Source organism: Staurois parvus, unplaced genomic scaffold (genome assembly GCF_062004578.1).
Source record: "Staurois parvus isolate SC_StPar_1 unplaced genomic scaffold, SC_StPar_1.0 ptg000570l, whole genome shotgun sequence".
Lineage (NCBI taxonomy): Eukaryota > Metazoa > Chordata > Amphibia > Anura > Ranidae > Staurois > Staurois parvus.
This window is the reverse complement of record NW_028318366.1, coordinates 790,034-814,599: the sequence shown is the minus strand read 5'-3', so window position 1 is coordinate 814,599 and position 24,566 is coordinate 790,034. Positions and strand designations below refer to the sequence as shown.

Genomic DNA, 24,566 nt, shown 5'->3' with positions numbered 1-24,566 from the left:
ACTACCCAGAATGTCCCATCCTTCATATGAGAGACCGAGACAGACTACCCAGAATATCCCGTCCTTCATATCATAGAGAGATATACTACTTAGAATGTCCCGTCCTTCATATTAGAGAGAGACAGACTACCCAGAATGTCCCATCCTTCATATCAGAGAGAGACAGACTACCCAGAATGTCCCGTCCTTCATATCAGAGAGAGAGAGACTACCCAGAATGTCCCGTCCTTCATATCAGAGGCAGAGAGGCAGACTACCCAGAATGTCCTGTCCTTCATATCAGAGGCAGAGAGACAGACTACCCAGAATGTCCTGTTCTTCATATCAGAGACCGAGACAGACTACCCAGAATGTCCCTTCCTTCATATCAGAGAGAGACAGACTACCCAGAATGTCCCGTCCTTCATATCAGAGACCGAGACAGACTACCCAGAATGTCCCATCCTTCATATCAGAGAATGAGACAGACTACCCAGAATGTTCCGTCCTTCATATCAGAGACCAAGACAGACTACCCAGAATATCCCGTCCTTCATATCAGAGAGAGACAGACTACCCAGAATGTCCCGTCCTTCATATCAGAGAGAGACAGACTACCCAGAATGACCCGTCCTTCATATGAAAGACCAAGACAGACTACTCAGAATGTCCCGTCCTTCATATCAGAGAGAGATAGACTACCCAGAATGTCCCGTCCTTCATATCAGAGAGAAAGACAGACTACCCAGAATGTCCCATCCTTCATATCAGAGAGAGACAGACTACCCAGAATGTCCCGTCCTTCATAATCAGAGAGAGACAGACTACCCAGAATGTCCCATCCTTCATATCAGAGAGAGACAGACTACCCAGAATGTTCCGTCCTTCATATCAGAGACCGAGACAGACTACCCAGAATGTCCCATCCTTCATATCAGAGAATGAGACAGACTACCCAGAATGTTCCGTCCTTCATATCAGAGACCGAGACAGACTACCCAGAATATCCCGTCCTTCATATCAGAGAGACAGACTACCCAGAATGTCCCGTCCTTCATATCAGAGAGAGACAGACTACCCAGAATGTCCCGTCCTTCATATCAGAGAGAGACAGACTACCCAGAATGACCCGTCCTTCATATGAAAGACCAAGACAGACTACCCAGAATGTCCCGTCCTTCATATCAGAGAGAGACAGACTACCCAGAATGTGCTGGCCTTCATATCAGAGAGAGACAGATTACACAAAATGTCCCATCCTTCATATAAGAGACAGAGAGACAGACTACCCAGAATGTCCCGTTCTTCGTATCAGAGAGAGACAGACTACCCAGAATGTCCCACCCTTCATATCAGAGACCGAGACACACTACCCAGCATGTCCCGCCCTTCATATCAGAGACAGAGACAAACTACCCAGCATGTCCCACCCTTCATATCAGAGACCGAGACACACTACCCAGCATGTCCCGTCCTTCATATCAGAAAAAGACAGACTACCCAGAATGTCCCGTCCTTCATATCAGAGACTTAGACAGACTACCCAGAATGTCCCGTCTTTCATATCAGAGATAGACACACTACCCGGAATGTCCCATCCTTTATATCAGAGACCAAGACAGACTACCCAGAATGTCCCATCCTTCATATCAGAGAGAGACAGACTACCCAGAATGTCCTGTCCTTCATATCAGAGACCGAGACAGACTACCCAGAATGTCCCATCCTTCATATCAGAGAGAGACAGACTACCCAGAATGTCCCATCCTTCCTATCAGAGAGAGACAGACTACCCAGAATCTCCCATCCTTCCTATCAGAGAGAGACAGACTACCCAGAATGTCCCATCCTTCATATCAGAGACCGAGACAGACTACCCAGAATATCCCATCCTTCATATCAGAGACCGAGCAGACTACCCAGAATATCCCATCCTTCATATCAGAGAGAGATATACTACTTAGAATGTCCCATCCTTCATATCAGAGAGAGACAGACTACCCAGAATGTCCCATCCTTCATATCAGAGAGAGACAGACTTCCCAGAATGTCCCGTCCTTCATATCAGAGAACGATACAGACTACCCAGAATGTCCCGTCCTTCATATCAGAGAGTTACAGACTACCCAGAGTGTCCCGTCCTTCATATCAGAGAGAGACAGACTACCCAGAATGTCCCGTCCTTCCTATCAGAGAGTTACAGACTACCCAGAGTGTCCCGTCCTTCATATCAGAGAGAGACAGACTACCCAGAATGTCCCATCCTTCATATCAGAGAATGAGACGGACTACCCAGAGTGTCCCCTCCGTCATATCAGACACAGAGACAGACTACCCAGAATGTCCCGTCCTTCAAATCAGAGACTGAGACAGACTACCAAGAATCTCCCTTGCTTCCTATCAGAGAGAGACAGACTACCCAGAATATCCTGTTCTTCATATCAGAGAGAGACAGGCTACCCAGAATGTCCCGTCCTTCATGACAGAGAGAAAGACTACCCAGAACTTCCCGTCCTTCATATCAAAGACCGAGACAGACTACCCAGAATGTCCCATCCTTCATATCAGAGACCGAGACATACTACCCAGAATATCCCGTCCTTCATATCAGAGAGAGACAGACTACCCAGAATGTCCCGTCCTTCATATCAGAGAGAGACAGACTACCCAGAATGACCCGTCCTTCATATCAGAGAGAGACAGACTACCCAGAATGACCCGTCCTTCATATGAAAGACCAAGACAGACTACCCAGAATGTCCCGTCCTTCATATCAGAGAGAGACAGACTACCCAGAATGTGCTGGCCTTCATATCAGAGAGAGACAGATTACACAAAATGTCCCATCCTTCATATAAGAGACAGAGAGACAGACTACCCAGAATGTCCCGTTCTTCGTATCAGAGAGAGACAGACTACCCAGAATGTCCCACCCTTCATATCAGAGACCGAGACACACTACCCAGCATGTCCCGCCCTTCATATCAGAGACAGAGACAAACTACCCAGCATGTCCTGTCCTTCATATCAGAAAAAGACAGACTACCCAGAATGCCCCATCCTTCATATCAGAGACTTAGACAGACTACCCAGAATGTCCCGTCTTTCATATCAGAGATAGACAGACTACCCAGAATGTCCTGTTCTTCATATCAGAGACCGAGACAGACTACCCAGAATGTCCCATCCTTCCTATCAGAGAGAGACAGACTACCCAGAATGTCCCATCCTTCCTATCAGAGAGAGACAGACTACCCAGAATGTCCCGTCCTTCATATCAGAGAAATAGACAGACTACACAGAATCTTCCATCCTTCCTGTCAGAGAGAGTCAGACTACCCAGAATGTCCCATCCTTCATATCAGAGACCGAGACAGACTACCCATAATGTCCCATCCTTCATATCAGAGAGAGAGACAGACTACCCAGAATGTCCCGTCCTTCATATCAGAGAGAGACAGACTACCCAGAATGTCCCATCCTTCATATCAGACAGCCAGCCAGCTCTTGAAAGCTGGTAGGAAAGAACCCTAAGAGTACCTAAGGGCTTGACTAGAAGTGGAAAAAGTGCCAAGACACCTCCACAGGGGTAAGCAGTGAGAAGAAATATGGTGCAACCCATATGGTGCACAAAACACCAGCAGGTCATAAGGATGCACAGGGACCTATGTGCCTAAACACCCACCGCTGCCTCTAAGCAAAACTGCCGTCATCTAATCATGGAGCATGGTCCAACAAAGCATCCTCAGCTGAGGAGAGGGGAAGGGGGAATGGATCCTAGATTGTCTACCTGATTAGGAACAAGAGCAAGGGAAGGAGTCTGGAGGAACTGCACATCGGTCATCAAATGAGAACTTAAGCTCCAGTGACCAGGTCCCACAAAGGTCTCCAGGCAGACCCCCTACCTGCTGAGGGGGCTAGCAGCAGGACCCAAGCATGATCTTCTTGCTGACAATGTGGAGAGCACAGGGCCATCCAGCAATTAAATCTTCCTGCCAGGTGGGAAATCAACAGCTTTCAGGTACTGAATCAGAAGAGAACCAGACGGTAAATTCTTATCTCCAAGGAGGACAGCATAGTGAAACGTAACACTCTCAGTGTAGTACAGCATAGGGACTAGGCCACTAGACCTGCCACAAGGAAAACTCCCAGACCATTCCATAGGGGAAGACTCTTCAACACGTGAGGGATTTCCAGTGGAGCTCAGGTCAGAGTACCAAGTCATGGAGGGGATGCTTGATGAGACAGGAACTGTTCTCAGGAAACAGATTGGAGCCCCAAGACTTCATGGTGAAGGGAAGAAAATGCCCCTTTCAGACAAAAAGGCAGACAGGTAATATCTGGAAGTACTTGGTCTAGAGAGACCATTTGGATGTTTCACCCCACGTTCAGGCTCCCAGGCATGAGGGATTGATGACAAGCACTGAGTTACAATTGAAAAAGGGAGTCTAAATTATGAGAGTAATCCCTTGGCACCCTACACACCCTGAAAGATGAGGGAGGGAGAATGATCCTGACTTATAAGGGGAGGAATTAAAACCCTAAAGCACAGGTGTCAAACTGATGACCCTCCAACTGTTGCCAAACTTCAAGTCCCATGAGGCATTGCAAGATTGACAGTTACAAGCATGACTCCCAAAGGCAGAGGCATGATGGGACTTAAAAACCCCAAGGCCTGGAACAAAAGGCTGATTCTACAGATGATGGGTAGTACATCTATAAGGTTTGAAACAACCCCGGTAAATCTGTGTCCACTTCAGGAGACTGTAATGACCCCAACCAGAGGTAGATTGTTGGAACTCTCAGAGACAGTGACAAGGTCAACATGGCCAGCATGAATAGAAGTTTTAGGCCAATCACAGACATAATCTGCAGGGGACCATGTGGAGCCTTTGACGGTAGAGTGTCCCGATATCTGAGCAAAAACAGCCAGAAAGTCCAAAGTATAGATTGAGGTCCCTGTGGACATGGGGGATACCTTGGCCACACACGAGAGAGCTTTGGTAGACTTCAATAAAGATGATCCAATAACAATAGGGGTCCAAGGTTCTGAATTACAGGTGTCAATTCCTTCTGATAAAACTAAGGTAAATGCGCACAGAAGCACTTTAGGACTATAAGCCGTGTTCATCCTTGGCAGTGGGACAGTCCTGGCTGTCTTAGTGAAGACATGGTGTGTTTGCACAGTGGTAATTCAACTAGGCCCAATGTGAGGCAAGGTTTTAAGTCTCATAAACTCAGGCAACTCCGGCTCAGGGTTTTAGGTGGCCGAGGGTGACCAAGTCAGTGTAGGAAGGGAGATCCACATGATGCCTAAAGATCAATGGCAGAATGATGCTTCCTCCAAGCTGAATACAGAGAAAGAGAAGTCAAAGCTCCACCCAGTGAATGCCATCAGCACTCGATTCCTCGGCCTTAACTCTCACACTGTTAAAAAGTGGCGGGAAATTTAAAATGGTGGCCATCAATGAGGTAGCTCCCAGTGCTTCATTACAACTGGCTCTGCTCACTAAGTGAGTCTTCAAAGACAGGGTCACACCTGTGACCGCAGCACAACTCTGGACCTGAAAGCACTCCTCAGCTAACTAACACAGTACACCCTGGCCTGGAGAGCACCACAATGAAAAGCCCAGTGCCCAAAGGTTACATTCCAGGCTAGTCTCACATGTACAGTCCAGGAGGGTTCGGCCTCAAAAGCTAGTGCTGAGAAAACACTGATCAGGATAGCTGATCAAGATCATCTGAGTTCACCAAAGAACCTTGATAGATTGATTGATGTCACCAAGAAACCTTGATTGATTGAAGTAACCAAGAAACCTCGATTGAGTTCACAAAGAAATCCTTGATTGATGTCACCAAGAAACCTTGATTGATGTTACCAAGGAACCTAGAGTGAGGTCACCAAGGAACCTTGATTGGTGTCACCAAGAAAACCTCATTAATTGAAGTCACTAAGGAATCTTGATTAAGGTGAGCAAGAAATCTTAATTGAGGTCACCAAGGAACCTTGATTGATTGATGTCACCAAGTAACCTTGATTGAGGTTGCAAAGAAAACCTTGATTGATGTCTCCAAGAAACCTTGATTGATGTTACCAAGGAACCTAGAGTGAGGTCACCAAGGAACCTTGATTGGTGTCACCAAGAAAACTTGATTGATTGAAGTCACCAGGGAAACTTGATTAAGGTCAGCAAGAATTCTTAATTGAGGTCACCAAGAAACCTTGATTGATTGATGTCACCAAGGAACCTTGATTGAGGTCACCATAGAACCTTGATTGGTGTCACCAACAAAACTTGATAGATTGAGGTCACCAAGGAACCTTGATTGATGTCACCAAAGAATCTTGATTGATTGATGTCACCAAGGAACCTTGATTGATGTCACCAAGAAACTTTGATTGATTGATGTCACCAAGGAACCTTGGTTGAGCTCACCAAGGAACCTTGATTGCTGTCACCAAGAAAAAACTCCATCAGTGTAGCAAAAATCTTCACTGACATCACCAAAAAGAAAATTTCACAAAGTTAAAAAGCTAGCAAAAAAAAAAAATAGACTTTTTTCTTCAGAGCTGAAGCATCCAACCACCTAAGTTAATAGCAAAAAACAGAAGCTTGCTGGGAGCAGAGGGGGTTACACAGGGACTGGTTTTCTGTTTGATCGTGTCCAATCCTATTGCAACTCTGTTCCTGGGTATTTGGTGCAAGCCCTGCAGCCCATTGAAGACACTGGGACTTTTGGAGACATCAAGTCATGAACAACACCATGGACTCTTGCCGCACAGAGGTATGCCTGGGCAGCCACACTACTATAGTTAGAGCTAGGGGAAAGATGTTCATATTGAACTGTACAGTATAACTGTACATGTATGTTGTACAGAAAGGTAAGATCCTAGTTGGAATTTTTTCACACTGACAACATGGTCATCAGAAGGAAAAGTCAACATGACCTTGTCGCTGTTAGAGATGATTTTGTGAAGTCTGAGGTTTGCAGTGGCAAGCATGTTCTAGGTTCTGGTAAGAAGGTCAAAAGCTTCTTCTTCATTGGGCAGAGATTTGAGTCCATCTTCTACATAGAAATTCCTTTCAATTAACTGTCTTGCATGAGATCCAAATTCTTTCTCACCCTCTTGAGCTGTTTTCCTCAGTCCATAAATTGCTACTGCAGGAGAAGGACTGTTACGAAAAACATGTACCTGTCAGGCAGCGAGGAGCCAGACACACAAGGAGGTGCAATTAAAGGTAGGTTTATTTACACAGAAACAAGGCAAGAGTCTATGCAAGTCCAACAGCAACAGCGGATGACTTGGTAGGACAGAAGTTCTCCTGCCGAGGTCGTCTTCCAGGATAATCAAGTCGAGAACCAGCGGGAATCGTAGCCAAAGCCAGGGTCAGAAGCCAGGAAGAATGGTCGCCAGAGCTGGGGTCAGAAGCCAGGAAGAATGGTCACCAGAGCCGGGGTCAGAAGCCAGGAGGAGTCTTAGCCAAAGCCGAGTCGGTATCCAGGAGAGCAAAGAGTTAACTGAACAGAAGCTTACTGCTGTGCAACAGACAGGACACGAATGCAATGGACAGCTACAAACAGCAGACTTAAATGTGATAAGCCGCCACCTCCTGGGAGGAGCCGCAGAGGGTTGAAAGCATAAAGGATCCCACAATGCTTTGCAGACCTAAGATGGATGCCAGCACATGGAGCAGCACAAGCCCTGAGGAAAGGTAGGACCTTGATAGTACCTTCATTCGATAGTCTATGACTTCATCGTTGACATCATTATTGCGGTACCATCGGAACCTGAGGAAGTTTCTGTAGTCTTCACGGACAATGAAACAATGGAACATCTGCTGAATGTCAGCCATAACAGCAATTGCAATATACACCAAGCTAGTGCGGCGCTATATAAACCTATATAATGGTGAGAACAGGTCACACATATAATGATAGTATTAATAACACACACTAAACAATAGGTACGTGCTACTAAGGACACACTCCCCCTCCATGATCCTCAGCTGAGGGATCATATGTGAGTGCAAGAAACAGTGTGTGAATCCCCTTCGGGATCAAGTGACACAGTGAACCATGCAAAACTTTACTGGACTACTACACACCATCCCTATAGAAGATGTGGATGCTGTAGTATAAATAGTCCACATGAATGGCATCACTTCACATACACATGCAGGTGGAATTCTTGTGCTTGTGCTGGTATAGTGCCAATCCTCACAGGTTGGGGTGCCCCCTCACCTTCCTGCCCAGGCCCTACAGGACCAATGAGCCTTATGAATCACTCCACACACGATCCTCCCCGTCCTGGGTAGTCTTCTTAGTGATGATGAGGAGCAACTACAAGACCACTGGCTCTCCTACCTAAGACTTCTGTAGTGCCGGAACATGTGCTTAGAGTACAAGGCAGAGCATCTCCAGTTATGTTCAACAGTTCAAAAAACTGTGTTCTTGTAAGAGATCTGTTACTCTGATCCTCCAGAATAGTACACAGTCTTATGGCCTTTTCAGGTTGACCTTTAGGGTATACACGGACCAAGCATATCTTTGCACAGGAGTTGTCACAGAATCCTTCTCTGCAGACCTCTGTACATGTAGAGAACACTGGGATGGAAGGTGCTGCTTGATCTGGGCGCTCCCCGCCTTGCCTTGCCTCAGGAAGATTGTTTGTGAGCGTAGTAGAGTTGTGCGAATATTGATGAAGATCTTGCACATGGTCATCGCTGTCATACACACTCTATACATTTGATGATCGCTTTACAGTCCTTTGCAGTGTTCTGTGGAGGCACAGCATTTGTAGCAAAACCCAAATTTCTTCAAAAGTTCCTTACATTCTTGGAGAGTTTTCTCTCTGAAGCCAATACATTTCTTAAGTGGATGTGGTTTGTTATGTATTGGACATTGGCGATTTGGGTCCTCAATTCTCTTGCTTTGATCAGTCTTTTCAAGAACTGTAGCAGGTGCAGGTAGAACATTAGTCCATATGGTAGCTTTCGAACAATAGATTTGATGCCATGAGAGGTGTCAAGGTAACTGACCCCAGGTAAGTTGATGTCAGCCTTAACAAGTTGAAGCTCTAATAGAACATCGCTGATTTCTTGAAACTTTAGATTGTCGTTAGCAGCAATCCTTGGAAAGCTTTGCAACCTTTTGAATAAAGCATCTTCAATGGGCTCTGGGCTGCCAAAGGTATGTTCAAGTCTGCCCCAAGCAGCATTAAGGCCTGCAGCAGGGTTGTCAGTATGAACTGCTTTGAGTCTCTTGATGCATTCAGTGGACTGGGGACCTAGCCATCTGATGAGTAGATCTAATTCCTCTGTGGCATTGATGTCTAGGTCACTCATTGTGGCCTTAAAAGTGGATTTCCAGCCTCTGTAATTCTCAGGTGTTAGAAGCTTACCATAACCTAATATCTAATATCTTCTTATTAACAGTACTAACATAAGTATGAATGAGTTGGATCTTAATAGAATAATTGAGTTATTATATTTATATTTGTTCTAGATTGGGAAAAGTGAGTAATTAGACTTCAGAGTCTGTGAACATATATTTTGGGTTTTTCCTTTACATTCAAGCCACATATGAGAGCAATTAGCTATACCTTCCCCCATCCTCCCCCATCTATGTAAGAGATAAAGTTACACTCAGACTTTGAGAGAAGCAATTATCTTAGTAGGACTACAAGAGAATACCAACCCACTTTTAGGTTGGTGGGGGCTGGATTGCTCTTTTGGTAGCAGAACAAAGGTTTGAGTCTCTCTCACTAGATAGCAGCCTTGATGCGACAGACATACACACACACATACACACACATATACATATATACAATCTTATTATCAAGAACTTAACTATATTTTTTGGACATTATTTAAACATTCTGTATGCCAATATTTTATTTCTAATTTTATGCAACGTTATTATTAAATCATCTTTTTGAGTTTTATACAAGCAGTGGAAGGACTTTCTATCTAAACATTTCTCATCAATACAAGTTAATAAAATATCGAGACAATACGATATTTTACAGTGGCGAGCCTCCAGTTCGATTAGTTTCCGCAATCGCTTATTTTTGACTTTTTTCTCTTTCATCTTGATGAGAGGGAAGTTGTTTGCAAATTCAGCAAAATATGAAATCAAGCTTTCAGGAGAAGTAAAGTCTGCAACAGATGAATCGTCGGCATAATCGAGAACCTAAAAGCAGAATTGGTGAGAATTTTGCGCAATTGCAAGAAAAGCTGTTCCTTGGTGATGTCATTTCCCGCCAAGAGAGAAAAGACGCGTTATGTAAAGAAAGACCTTCTTAATCGGTAAGTAATGGATTTTATTGATGAATTATCTAGAGAGAGTAAGTTAGAATTCAAGAATCTGTCTACATTTGTTAAAGATAATGAACTTTGGCGGTACATGTATAATGAGTGCTTACAGGCTAATATTAAGATAGAAAAATCTAAGTTTTCCTTTAAGAAACTGAGCAAACAAGTTAGAAATGTAATGAAGTTAGTTAATGTTTTTAACGCCATGATTTTTGATGTTCCTAAGACTGCTGATTGTGTAATGAAGCAAGATCAGAGCAGTGTATGTGCTAATTGCCAGATTTTGACTGAGCAAATAGATGATCTGCAAAGTGCAATTCAAACAAAAGACATTCAGTTATCTGACCTGCAGAATGATGTAAAAAGAATTTGTGTGAATACTAAGGCAGAGAAACAAAAATCTTTTGTACCAGAGATCCAGTCTATAGAAGAAGACCCTATAGATCAGGAAGAAATGTGTAAGAGAAAATTAAGGGATAAAGCTGCAAAACTTAATCTTAAAATCCTTGATCAGCTCATGAAAATTTTGAAGGATATGCCAGCCTATGATATGGATGCCGATGCTTTCTATAACATTGAGGTTTATGAAAATTTTTGTAATAATTTTTGTTTAAATCAGGAGCAAAGAAATTTTCTATTCTGTTTATGGCTCCCCAGCGTTATGGCATGTAGGTTAATCAAAACGCCATATATTGAGGATGATGAGGAAATGCATAGCAATGCATCAGACCGACTACGTCAATTATTGATATTTACTACTGGACAGGAAATTCCTTCTTTGGAAATCTTAGACTCCTTAAGAGCTACGATTAATGATGATCCTTTTGAATTTAAAAATAGATTTTCTAAAGTATACAAAATGATATTTAATTTAGACAATGAGACTCCTTCTATGGTAAATGCTTTTGTTAAAAAATTCAAGTATCTTGATCCAGCATCTGTTATTATTGCTACTGGAAAAAATGATTTAGATCACGCAGCCAAAGTTATAGATACATTTAGAAGGCTTAAATTAAACAATCAGAAGAAGGAAAGTTTAATTGTTCAAAATGGAGAACAGAGAGAGACCATGTGCTTAGCCACACCCAGTTATGATGATGAATACGTCACAGGGAGGACGAGAGTCTCAGAGCAGACAGGAAATACTATTTGTTTCTATTGTAAACGATTTGGTCATTTGAAAAGAGATTGTATTCATTATAAATTAGATTTACAAAGAAAAGCTTTGGAATTAGAAGACCAAAATATAATTTCTGAACAATCTACTCCTCCATGTTCCAACAATAGTCTGTCTGAGTTGCCTTATGCCTCAGAAGTTAAAAAGATCAGTTCACTGAGAGTTAACAACAGCTTAAACAATATGGTAAACAGTGCTGTTGTCATTAACAGGAATGGTTTACTGCCATTGCCGAAATTAGGATCAGGATCAAATCGAGATTCTTCTTTACCATTGGAATATGTTGCTCCACATTTATTGGATGAAAGTGGAAGGCCCAAATCAACATCAATTGATTCTTCCATGTACTGTAATGTTGGAAGTATTTGTACAGCAACTGCTGACATGTCTTCAGATCATAAATGGCCACATACAGGAACCAATCTTGAATTGGAACAATTGGTTAGATCACATACGGAACTTTGGAGTCAAAGCAAAAATGATGCAGGTTTGTTTACAAATTTTGAAGTTGACATTGAAGGTAGAGACCCTAAGCCTCAACCTCAATACAAATTGCCATTAGAATCACTTCATCCAATTTCTTCCATTATAGATGAGTTTTTACAGCAAGGAATTTTAAAGAAAGTACAATCAGTGGTGAATAATTGTATTTGGCCTATCAAAGCTGATAATTCATATTCTTTATCAGTTGACTTCAGGACATTGAACAAATGCATCACAAATAACAGATCTATTGTTCCTGATTGTAACATAATGTCACATCTGGATGCCAAGGCCAAAATATTCTCAGTACTTGAAATTGCCAATAGCCATTTGTCAGTACCCTTAGCTAAGAGTTGTCAATATAAACTTGCCTTTAGCTTCAACAAAGAAACATATACATTCATAAGATTAGCCCCAGGCTTAGATTTAAGTGATGGCATTGTTCATGAGTATTTGGGAAAAATATTATCTAAATTCTCTAGGCCAGAATGTATTGTCCAGCATGTAGACAAGCTTCTCTTGTCTACACAAAATATAACTGAACATATCACTCTTTTGTCTGAAATATTTACGTTGTTACAAACAGCAGGATTGAAATTGAATACAGAGAAAGTTCAGTTGATGAAAAGACAGGTGGAATTCCTTTATATGCAAATTAGTCATGGACAGAGACAGTTGTTGCAAGAAAAAGTTAGAACTATTTCTGCTTATCCAATTCCAACAAATCGCAAGGCTTTGCATCAGTTTTTGAGCGAAGTAAATCATTGTAAAGATTTTATACCCAATTTTGCAGAGAAGTCTAGATCATTATTTGATCGTTTGAGACAAAAAGATGGTGTATTGGAACAATGGGATCAAACTGAGAAAGAAGCTTTTGAACTATTGAAATGGGATTTGCAGAATGCTACTACATTAAATACTGTTGAGTTTTGTAGTAAAATTCCTTTTGTTTTAGAAACCAATGTTTCCAATAATGCAATCTCAGCAACTTTGTCACAATTAAAAGAAGGTAATCAGAAAATAATAGGTTTCTTCTCAAGAACTTTGACAAATATGGAGAAAAACTTTGATGCACATATGAAAAAATTGTTAAGTGTTTTCTTTGCAGTCAAAATAACTGAATACATTGTGAGATCAAGTAAGATCATATTACAGACACCTGATTCATCACTGAAACTCCTAGAGGAAGATGGTTCAACAGACAATTATCGTGAAAATTATCCTATATGGTACAAAACACTGTCTTCCAAACACATACAGATAGAAGTAACAAAAAGACCTTTTCAGGAAAACATACCAACACATGTTTGTACAGCTGTAAGTGAGAAGTTTGTACCTCACGTTTTCAACATAGGAACTGAGAAAAGTTTGAAACCAGTATGTATTACTGCAGATCAGTCTTACACTACAAGAAGTAAGTCAACACAAAAAACAGCTACGCATATTTCCAATTTTATAGAGATAAGATCAAAGGCATGATCCTTTGTCATCTCTGGGTTGATACAAAACCTTTCTTTGGTTTTGAAACCAAGGTTTTGAATCATGACCAATAATGGAGATGTAGCGTCCTGTTATATTTATTTTTGTTTATTTCAGGTACTTATATAGCGTTGTGAATTTATGTAGTGCTTTTTACATATATAGTACATTCACATAAGTCCCTAACCCTCAGGAGGTGTATAATCTGAGGTTCCTAACTCACAGTCATACATACACATACTAGGGCCAATTTAGATAGGAGCCAATTCTCCTACCAACATGACTTTGGAGTGTGGAAGGAAACCGGAGTACCCGAAGGAAACCCACACAAGCACAGGGAGAACATGTGAACTCCAGGCAGGTGATGCCATGGTTGGGATTTGCATCAGCAACCCTAGTATTGTTAGGCAGAAGTGCTGCATTCTAAAATAGAACACTACAAGTCAATAAGAAGTGTTGTAATCAAAATATGTCTTCCATGTCATGACTAGAAATGATTGTGATTATGATATGTAATGTTAACAGATAAATGTAAGAGGATTAATCAATGTAAAATTATCTATGCCAAAATAATGATACTGCATTTCTGTTACAGGAAATGACCTAAGAGTAACTGTTAAAGGAAGAAAATTCAAATATTTACAAACCTTTCAGATGATAATACATTTTCCAAGAAGGAAATTTATTCTGGAAGAAGCTTTGCAACAAGAATTTCATTCATCATTGTTTTTGCTGTTCTTTTTATGTTCAATAAAGTTATTTTAACTTTACAGAGCGCTAGAAGAAGACAAGACATCTCAAGGCATCTCATAGAGGAAGAACTTATAAAACAATTGACTTCTGACTACTGATGAAATAATTCATTCATCAGATATATTGGGTTTTTTTGTGTGTACATTTTATTTTTGACATGATATGTTTATCATATTAAGATGAGATCAGTTTTCACATGAACATTTGCAATCACACACTATGTATTTTCAGAAATGAAAGGGTTAAACTTTTGTTACAACAGAGTCACGCTAATTAGTCAGAACATCTGTTGTTAATTAAGCTAGAGATAAGTTTTTCTAAGGTACATATAGAAAAACTTAGTCAAGCTTTACATTGTTATATGTATGTTTTAAAAAAAAAAAAAAATCATTTGATATACATGTATGGATTGAAGCTAGGAAACATATGTTATGGTTAAATGTTAATAAGGTAATTTGAAAAATGTATGGATTATAGAACTGTGTGCTACACACATTTTGGAGGGAAAATATGAAACATCTATTTTTTAAGTGACCTACATACTTTAAAGTATTGTACTATAATGTGACAGTTATACATTTATTAAGGGGATGAATTATTTGGTGAAAGGAAAGGAAAATAATAAGGGTAAAAATATTTTTATGTGATACATAACAAAAGGTTTATCAAAGAATTTGTTTTCCCATTATAGAATCAAATTAAAGATATGTGCAGATCAATTATCTTAAGATCCAAAAACGCATGAATGGATACGAAAGTGACGAGAATATGTATAAATGGATTAAGATAAGGAAAATGATTAAGATTCGATAAAATCGATCATTTTGAGAGGGAAATGTTAGAAGCTTACCATAACCTAATATCTAATATCTTCTTATTAACAGTACTAACATAAGTATGAATGAGTTGGATCTTAATAGAATAATTGAGTTATTATATTTATATTTGTTCTAGATTGGGAAAAGTGAGTAATTAGACTTCAGAGTCTGTGAACATATACTTTGGGTTTTTCCTTTACATTCAAGCCACATATGAGAGCAATTAGCTATACCTTCCCCCATCCTCCCCCATCTATGTAAGAGATAAAGTTACACTCAGACTTTGAGAGAAGCAATTATCTTAGTAGGACTACAAGAGAATACCAACCCACTTTTAGGTTGGTGGGGGCTGGATTGCTCTTTTGGTAGCAGAACAAAGGTTTGAGTCTCTCTCACTAGATAGCAGCCTTGATGCGACAGACATACACACACACATACACACACATATACATATATACAATCTTATTATCAAGAACTTAACTATATTTTTTGGACATTATTTAAACATTCTGTATGCCAATATTTTATTTCTAATTTTATGCAACGTTATTATTAAATCATCTTTTTGAGTTTTATACAAGCAGTGGAAGGACTTTCTATCTAAACATTTCTCATCAATACAAGTTAATAAAATATCGAGACAATACGATATTTTACATCAGGCTTGTCATTAAACTTGGTGAGGCCGGTCTTAACAAGCCCTCTGCAGAGCATGTATGTAGCAAGCTGTGACATGTCCGTGTTTTCAGATTTTGGGTGCATGACTGCAGGTGGAACAGAGTTGGTTGTGATGGTTGGTGGACTTACGTGAAGTGACTTGGGAACATATGTTGCTGCTAAGGCATTCAATGCCACAGCTGGCTTAGAGTCCATTGGCATGTTAGTTTGTAGAGTGGTGCGTTTGCTGGGAGGTCAAAGTATGATGGACGGTCTGTTAAATACACCCCAGTGTCTGCGGCTGGCTGAGATGCTGCAGTCTGATGTATTGGAGGATACTGTATAAGGGAAATCATCCTGAGGTACAGGAGGTGCAGAGAAGACACTTTGATGGAGTACTTTGGCTGCTGTGACAGGAAGTTGACGTTCTGGAGAGATGTGTGAAGAATCTGAGACATAAGATACAACTGAGTGTCTGGAACTGTTGTCTCTTGTTTTTACTAGCGGCTTGTTCTAAGACCCAGAACCTTGCCATGGCTGTGGCTGCTCACATTGTTATTACTAGCGGCTTGTTCTAAGACCCAGAACCTTGCCATGGCTGTGGCATGCTCACATTGTTTTTCCAAAACTTCAATTTCTGCCTTTTGGTGGGTGGCTTTAGTTTCTTTCTCTGCGGCTTGAGCCTCCATTCCTGCTTTCGTATGTGCGGCCTGAGCCTCCATTTCTGCGGCCTGAGCCTCCATTTCTGCAGCCTGAGCTTCCATTTCTGCTTTCGTATGTGCGGCCTGAGCCTCCATTTCTGCGGCCTGAGCTTCCATTTCTGCTTTCTTATGTGCGGCCTGAGCCTCCATTTGTGAGGTCTGAGCTTCCATTTCTACTTTCTTTTGTGCGGCCTGAGCTTCCATTTCTGCTTTCTTTTGTGCGGCCTGAGCCTCCATTTCTGCAGCCTGAGCTTCCATTTCTGTGGCCTGAGCCTCCATTTCTGCGGCCTGAGCCTCCATTCCTGCTTTCTTATGTGCGGCCTGAGCCTCCATTTCTGCAGCCTGAGCCTCCATTTCTGCAGCCTGAACCTCCATTTCTGCGGCCTGAGCCTCCATTTCTGCGGCCTGAGCTTCCATTTCTGCTTTTGTATGTGCTGCCTGAGCCTCCATTTCTGTGGCCTAAGCCTCCATTTGTGCGGCCTGAGCCTCCATTTCTACGGCCTGAGCTTCCATTTCTGCTTTCGTATGTGCGGCCTGAGCCTCCATTTCTGCGGCCTGAGCTTCCATTTCTGCTTTCTTATGTGCGGCCTGAGCCTCCATTTGTGAGGTCTGAGCTTCCATTTCTACTTTCTTTTGTGCGGCCTAAGCTTCCATTTCTGCTTTGTTTTGTGCGGCCTGAGCCTCCATTTCTGCAGCCTGAGCTTCCATTTCTGCGGCCTGAGCCTCCATTCCTGCTTTCTTATGTGCGGCCTGAGCCTCCATTTCTGCAGCCTGAGCCTCCATTTCTGCAGCCTGAACCTCCATTTCTGCGGCCTGAGCCTCCATTTCTGCGGCCTGAGCCTCCATTTCTGCTTTTGTATGTGCGGCCTGAGCCACCATTTCTGCGGCCTGAGCCTCCATTTCTGCGGCCTGAGCCTCCATTTCTGCGGCCTGAGCCACCATTTCTGCGGCCTGAGCCTCCATTTCTGCTTTCTTCTGGGTGAAAGCTGCCTGAATTTTAGAATCTTCACCATCAGCACGGCTTTTATTAGTTGCTGACTGAGTGCAGAGAACCTTGATTGTATGGATTGGGAAGATGTTGAGGAGTGTCTAGCAGACGCAGAGCGATCAGATCTGGATTCATGGAGATGTTATCCTCACTTCTGCCTCTGTCTTTGTTCTCACCACTAAATTGTCTCTTCAGGATTGATCTCCTGAACCCCTTAATCCTCCAATGACTCCTGAGTGTTGTACGGCTGTAACAGACCAATATATGTAACACAGTCTTTTATAATTCTCAGAGGCAACATTCAATTGCTGGATAGCGCCCTCTAGTTGTAATGACTCATGAGATTGTTGGGGGAGGGGCAGACATGCGTTTACCAGTACTAGACCACAAGTCATTAATATTAGATAGCAATTCTGACTTGTCAGCATTAAGATTTTCTTGCACTTTAACTGACAATTGCGCGGTCATGCAACGCTGCACCCTAATGAAATTTACCTCCCTAAAACAAAATCAAATTTCATCCTAAATTTCAACCAATATGTATTCTGCTCCATGTCTTTGGTAAAAATAATCCCAATAATTGTAAATTAATTGGTTTACATGAAAGTTATAGCGTCTACAAATGGCGGTGTAGATACTGGGATTTTTTTTATACTAGTAATGGTCAGTGACTTATAGTGGGACTGCAGTCGGCATTCTGACACTGGAGGGAACTGACTTGGTGTCACTGACATCTCCAGTGACACCAATACAGTGATCAGTACTAATAAAAAGCACTGACACTGTACTAAGCACTGGGCAGGAAGGGGTTTACATCTGGGGCAATCAAAGGGTTAACTGTGTGCTGTTTCACTATGGGGGCTGTGTGTGTGCTTCACTGTGCGCACACTGCTATGCAGAGCCATACAAAGCAGTGCGCAGGAGCTGATGAGAGAGATCTGTATTGTTTATACACAGATCTCTCCCCCATCAGTGATACACAGCAATCGCCAGGTGCTGGCAGGGAATCACTATCTGTGACCCAGTGATTGACAGCTGATGCCACCAATGGCAGCACTGGTAGGGCATGCACATGTAGCTCACGTGCGCCCCCTACCCTGAATTGCAAAGTAAGGTATATATATACATGATTATACACACCCCTGCTGCCCTGTAGGATTATTTCTGCTATATGGTGGTGGGAAAGCGGATAATATATTTATTTATATACATTTTTAACACACACTTTTTTTTCTCTCAGAAAGAACAGAGAGAGATACAATGTATAATATAATGTATAAAATGAGACAATGTATAATAGAATGTATATAATGATATAATGTATAATGGATTGTATATAATGATACAATGTATAATAGAATGTATATAATGATACAATGTGTAATAGAATGTATATAATGATACAATGTATAATAGGATGTATATAATGATACAATGTGTAATAGGATGTATAGAGTGATACAATGTATAATAAGATGTATAGAATGATACAATGTATAATAGGATGTATAGAATGATACAATGTATAATAGAATGTATATAATGATGCAATGTATTATAGAATGTATATAATGATGCAATGTATAATATAATGTATATAATGATACAATGTATAATGGAATGTATATAATGATACAATGTATAATAGGATGTATATAATGATGCAATGTGTAATTGAATGTATATAATGATACAATGTATAATATAATGTATATAATGATACAATGTATAATAGAATGTATATAATGATACAATGTATAATAGGATGTATACAATGATACAATGCGTAACAGAATGTATATAATGATACATTGTATAATAGGATGTATATAATGATACAATGTGTAATATAATGTATATAATGATACAATGTGTAATAAAATTTATATAATGATACAATGTTTAATATAATGATACAATGTGTAATAGAATGTATATAATGATACTGTTAGGAATGGACTGGCCAGCAATGGTGGGACTCACCTGCCTTTTGATCTGCAGTACCAGGGCTGGCCAGCGGGTGCTCCCAGCAATCAAAGACTCAACCTTTCAGCCAGCTAACACCTGGAACTGATGATACTGGGGTATTTAAGGGATGGCCAGACTTGCAGACTCTGCCTTGGTGTTGTGTTTGTCCTGGGCCCTGTATCTGTCCTGCATCCTGTTTCTGTTCCTTCGCTGACCCTGATCTGAACTGCTGCTGACTTCTCCTGCTCTGATCCTGGCTTGTGACCCTGACCACCCCTCTGTCTGACCCTCTGTACCTCGCTGCTTGCTACCTGCTGAACCTGGCCTGTGACCCCGACCATTCTCTGCTTGCTCCCCCCGTACCTACCTGCCCAATTGATATTGACCCGGCCTGCCTGACGACGCTTGCTTGTATGTACTGTTATCTGTGGGTGGTTGGTTTGGTTTGTTTGCACTGTATTATGTTTAGTATTGCCCTGCGTTTATGTTTGTATGGTTAGTGTTAATAAATTATATTGTTTATCACATTTCTGAAGTCTGCGTTTCCCTGCATCAGTCACACATCTCTGGTCATACCTGGGAGCCCTGACAGATACAATGTTTAATATAATGTATATAATGATACAATGTGTAATAGAATGTATATAATGATACAATGTATAATATGATGTATATAATGATACAATGTGTAATATAATGTATATAATGAGACAATGTGTAATATAATGTAAATAATAATAATAATAATAATACAATGTATAATAGAATGTATATAATGATACAATGTATAATATAATGATACAACATATAATGGAATGTATATAATAATACAATGGATAATAAAATGTATATAATGAGACAATGTGTAATATAATGTATATAATAATAATAATAATAATAATAATAATATTACAATGTAATACAATGTATAATATAATGTATATCATAATACAATGTATAATATATAAAATGATACAATGTATAATAGGATGTATATAATGATGCAATGTGTAATTGAATGTATATAATGATACAATGTATAATATAATGTATATAATGATACAATGTATAATAGAATGTAATAATGATACAATGTGTAATAGAATGTATATAATAATACAATGTATAATAGGATTTATATAATGATACAATGTATAATAGAATGTATATAACGATACAATGTGTAATATAATGTATATAATGATGAAATGTATCTCTCTCCTTCATTCAGAGAGAGTAAACAAGGGGGTGGGTTTTATAGTGACTGATTACTGTGATAGCCAATCAGAGGCTATCACAGCGATCATGTGACCCGGAATTGAGAGTTCCAGGACTCGGGGCTCTCAGTGTCACCCCGGTCTTTGTGCTGGGAATGCGCCGTGCGGTGTGCTCCCAGCACAAAGACAGGTACACAAATTAGTGGCCCCACGGAACAAATCCCAGGTCTGAGAGGTCACTAATTTGTGTGCGCTCGGCATCAGGGGGTTAAACCAACACTATGACACCAGCCATTGATTTAAAATGGTAAATTCTGCATTTGGCCTTTAGATGGCGCTAAGTATCCTAGGAATTCTCACCATCCAATAGACAAATGTGGTATTTTCCATGTGAAATGGATGGAAACCCTTCAAGCAGCTCAGCAAAGATCCTCCTACCATTGGTCCCCCCACCCCATTCACACAGAAGGAATGGACTGTACCGGCACTTCTACCTGGGGGAGTTGTTGTTCCATTTATTAATAGACTCCTAAATGTCAGGAGACGATTATTTATTGTATTTATTATTAATACTTCCCTACCCGGCCAATTCTGACATTCCGACATGTAAAAGTCATTATTTGCTGGGAAATGACTGAGAGCCCCCAAATATTATATATAAGCAGAGACCCTGGAGAGGAACATGGACAATATTTGTTGCTCCGTATTTCTGCAGATTTTTTTTAATGCACATTTTTTAGAAAAGAAACTTTACCTCATGTTAGTGCAGCAAACACAATATAATACCATTTTGGGTTAATAGATGATGTTATGCCGAGTAAATAGATACCTAACATGTCACGCTTTACAATTACAAATGCCAGTGGAACAGCGCCAAACTACGGGGCCTAAATACCCCCCATAGGTGTCACTCAGGTTACCAGTGTAGAGTTACACAGGAGGTCTGATGCCGGAATTATCGCTCTCACTCTGACATTTCCAGCCATACCTGTGTGGAGACACGTGTGGTGAGAACATCGTTTACAATGCGTGGTGGACTTCGGTATGTGTTAGCCTTTGTGTGCAAACACGGGGGGGGGGGGGGGTGCTTTCATTTTTTATTTAACTTTTTTTCTATTTTTGCACTGTCCCAATTTATTTATTACTTTTATTGCTATCAGACAGGTTTTCTTTACTGAGACATCTGCAGTCGATTGGACCCCAGATCCCAATCTGACCATAAAAACATCCGATCAAACCAAGATCAGTTCATTCTGATGCTTTCACAAGCTGGAAATGGCTTGTTTACATCTGAGTGACTCTGGAAGTGACACAATCCTCGTTGCTTCTACATCCACGGGGGTTCCTTTATCCAGATCACAGCTCACCTCCTCATAGATTGTTAATAGGTTGGTCTGACAAGAACGATCTTTTCCCATAAATCCATGCTGGGTACTACTAATGATACTATGTTCATCAGCAAATTCTTGGGTATGGTCCCTTATCATCCCTCCAATAGTTTACAAACTACTGATGTTAGGCTGACTGGCTTGGAGCTTCCAGATATGTATCTCGGCCCTTTCTGGAATACTGGAACCACGTTAGATTTTCACCAATCTGCTGCCACCATTCCGGTCAGTAAGCTTTCCTAAAGATGAGGAATGACTGTCTATCAATGACCTGGCTACATTCTTTGAGGACTCTCAGGTGCAAGCCATCTAGTCCCGGTGATTCATTCAAATTTAGTTTTTTTTAGACCTTCTAGTCTTTTGTAAGGGACCAATACACTGACCACTGATATAGGGGGGTCCTTCTCCCATTGGTCACCAATGTAAGGGTCCACTACACTGACCACTGATAAAAGGGAATCCTTCTCCAATTGGTAACAAAATGTAAGGGACCAATACACTGACCAGTGATAAAAGGGAATTCTCCAATTGGTCACAAAATGTAAAGGACCACTACTCTGACCACGGATAAAAGGGGAATCCTTCTCCAATTGGTCACAAAATTTAAGGGGCCACTACATTGACCACGGATAAAAGGGAATCTTCCAATTGGTCACAAAATTTAAGGGACCACTACACTGACCACTGATATAAGGGGGTCCTTCTCCCATTGGTCACCAATGTAAGGGACCATTACACTGACCACTGATATAAGGGGGTCCTTCTCCCATTGGTCACCAATGTAAGGGACCGCTACACGGACCACTGATATAAGGGGGTCCTTCTCCCATTGGTCACCAATGTAAGGGACCGCTACACTGACCACTGATATAAGGGGATCCTTCTCCCATTGGTCACCAATGTATGGGACCACTACACTGACCACTGATATAAGGGGGTCCTTCTCCCATTGGTCACCAATGTAAGGGACAAATACAATGACCACTTGGGATGAGCTCTGGGTTTAGTTGTCGGAGAGTAGGGATGAGACGACAGTACAAACCAAACTTTGCCTGTTCCGGTCCCGTGTTTTGCAGGAGCCGATCATCACATATAGAAGAGACATTTCTACCACTTCTATATATAACAGCTTCCCGCTGTCACTGGTGCCTGAGGAAGACATGGATGGGTACAGTGGCCACACCCCCAGGAATCAGTGATGTCATTGGGAATCCCTGCCATGTAAGGAAGGGGGCGGGGATAGCAGTGACATCACTGACCAAATATGGTCACTGGTCACATTTGGGCAATAAGGTCCCACCATCCCTGTCCCTTCACTTATGTAGATGACAGTTTAGGGAGCTGTCATTGGGCTGGTGCTATTGTCGGGTACTATATACCCCATACTCATTCACATGGGGGGACACTATATGGGGGTCCCTTGTTATTAAAGGGGGTTTCCAGAATCCAATATGACCCCCACCCACAGATCCCCACAGCCACCAGCCAGGGTGCTATGCCTGGGGGAATCCTCCTGGTAAGGTGCCCCCCATGTTGTGTACATGTGGTCTGGTATGGATCAGGAGGGGGGCACACTACAGCCCCCCTCTGCACTCTGTATGGTGGGCTGTATATGATATACTGCTGACCCCCGCACTCTGCGCCGTTATTGAAGGGTGTGAGGTGTCACCGAGGAGCAATGTTCTATATTGAAGTTTGCCGTCATTGCACCGACACACACAATAGTTTTTGTTCAATAAATGTTTTATTATAATTTTACATTTAACAAGATTGAAGCATAAAAATCAGGAAACAGTAAAGGAAGGAATCCGATTGGTCAGGAAGATCCCTTGTCTGGAATGTGGGGGCGGAGTCATTATTATTGGTGTACAATACAATACACAACGTGTTCCATTATTATAACAAAGTATTGTAGAAAAGATCCCAACATAGAAAATGGGGGAAAGGAGGAAATAAAGGCGGATATGAAGGGGAATCTGTGTACGGGGAACACCTTAACAATCACCACCATTTTATTCTCCAGGGCCTCTGATGTCACAGAATAGATGTTTGGGGGTTTATCTCATCTTCAGGACCAAAATCTGCATTTTCCCATGTGTGCAAAATCATGCAGAAACAGCTCTGGCAGTGAGAGGGTTAATGTGGGCTAGATGGGATCCCTCTGCTGGGGTGACATTAGAGCTCCCCCTAGCTGCAGCCTGGTAATAACATTGCTGGGAGGTCTATTCATTTCTCTGCTCCATACTTCCTGTCTTTATAGAAACGTCTCCTGACATTTGGGGGTCTATTCATAGAATGTTTGTATAGCAATTCCCTCAGTGAGAGTTCATGTCCATTCCTCCTGTGTGAATGGGGGAACCAATGTTATTAGGATCACATCTGAGCTGCTGGAATGTCTTCCATTGATGGAAAATACATTGAAAACTTCTCCTGCCATCAATGGCCGACCCGGTCCCACACTTCATCCATGTCTTTGGGGACCTCTGATCTCCTTATGGACTGTTTCTTCCATGATGAAGATCAGCCATGGAGTATATCTGAGGTGTATATCAGGGTGTGCTTCTTCCCCACATGAGAGCTGGGATGTCCAGCAACATTCATCTAGAAGACATTTCCCGCACTCAAGGTAGTAATACACCTCC

At 41.4% G+C, this 24,566-nt stretch overlaps 1 protein-coding gene across 1 annotated transcript in view; it reads right to left on the bottom strand.

Annotated features, from left to right (window-relative positions):
• The window catches only part of LOC149450581 (uncharacterized), a 90,958-nt gene that overhangs the window by 49,260 nt on the left and 17,132 nt on the right, over positions 1-24,566 (bottom strand). The gene's annotated exons all lie outside the window — the stretch shown is intronic.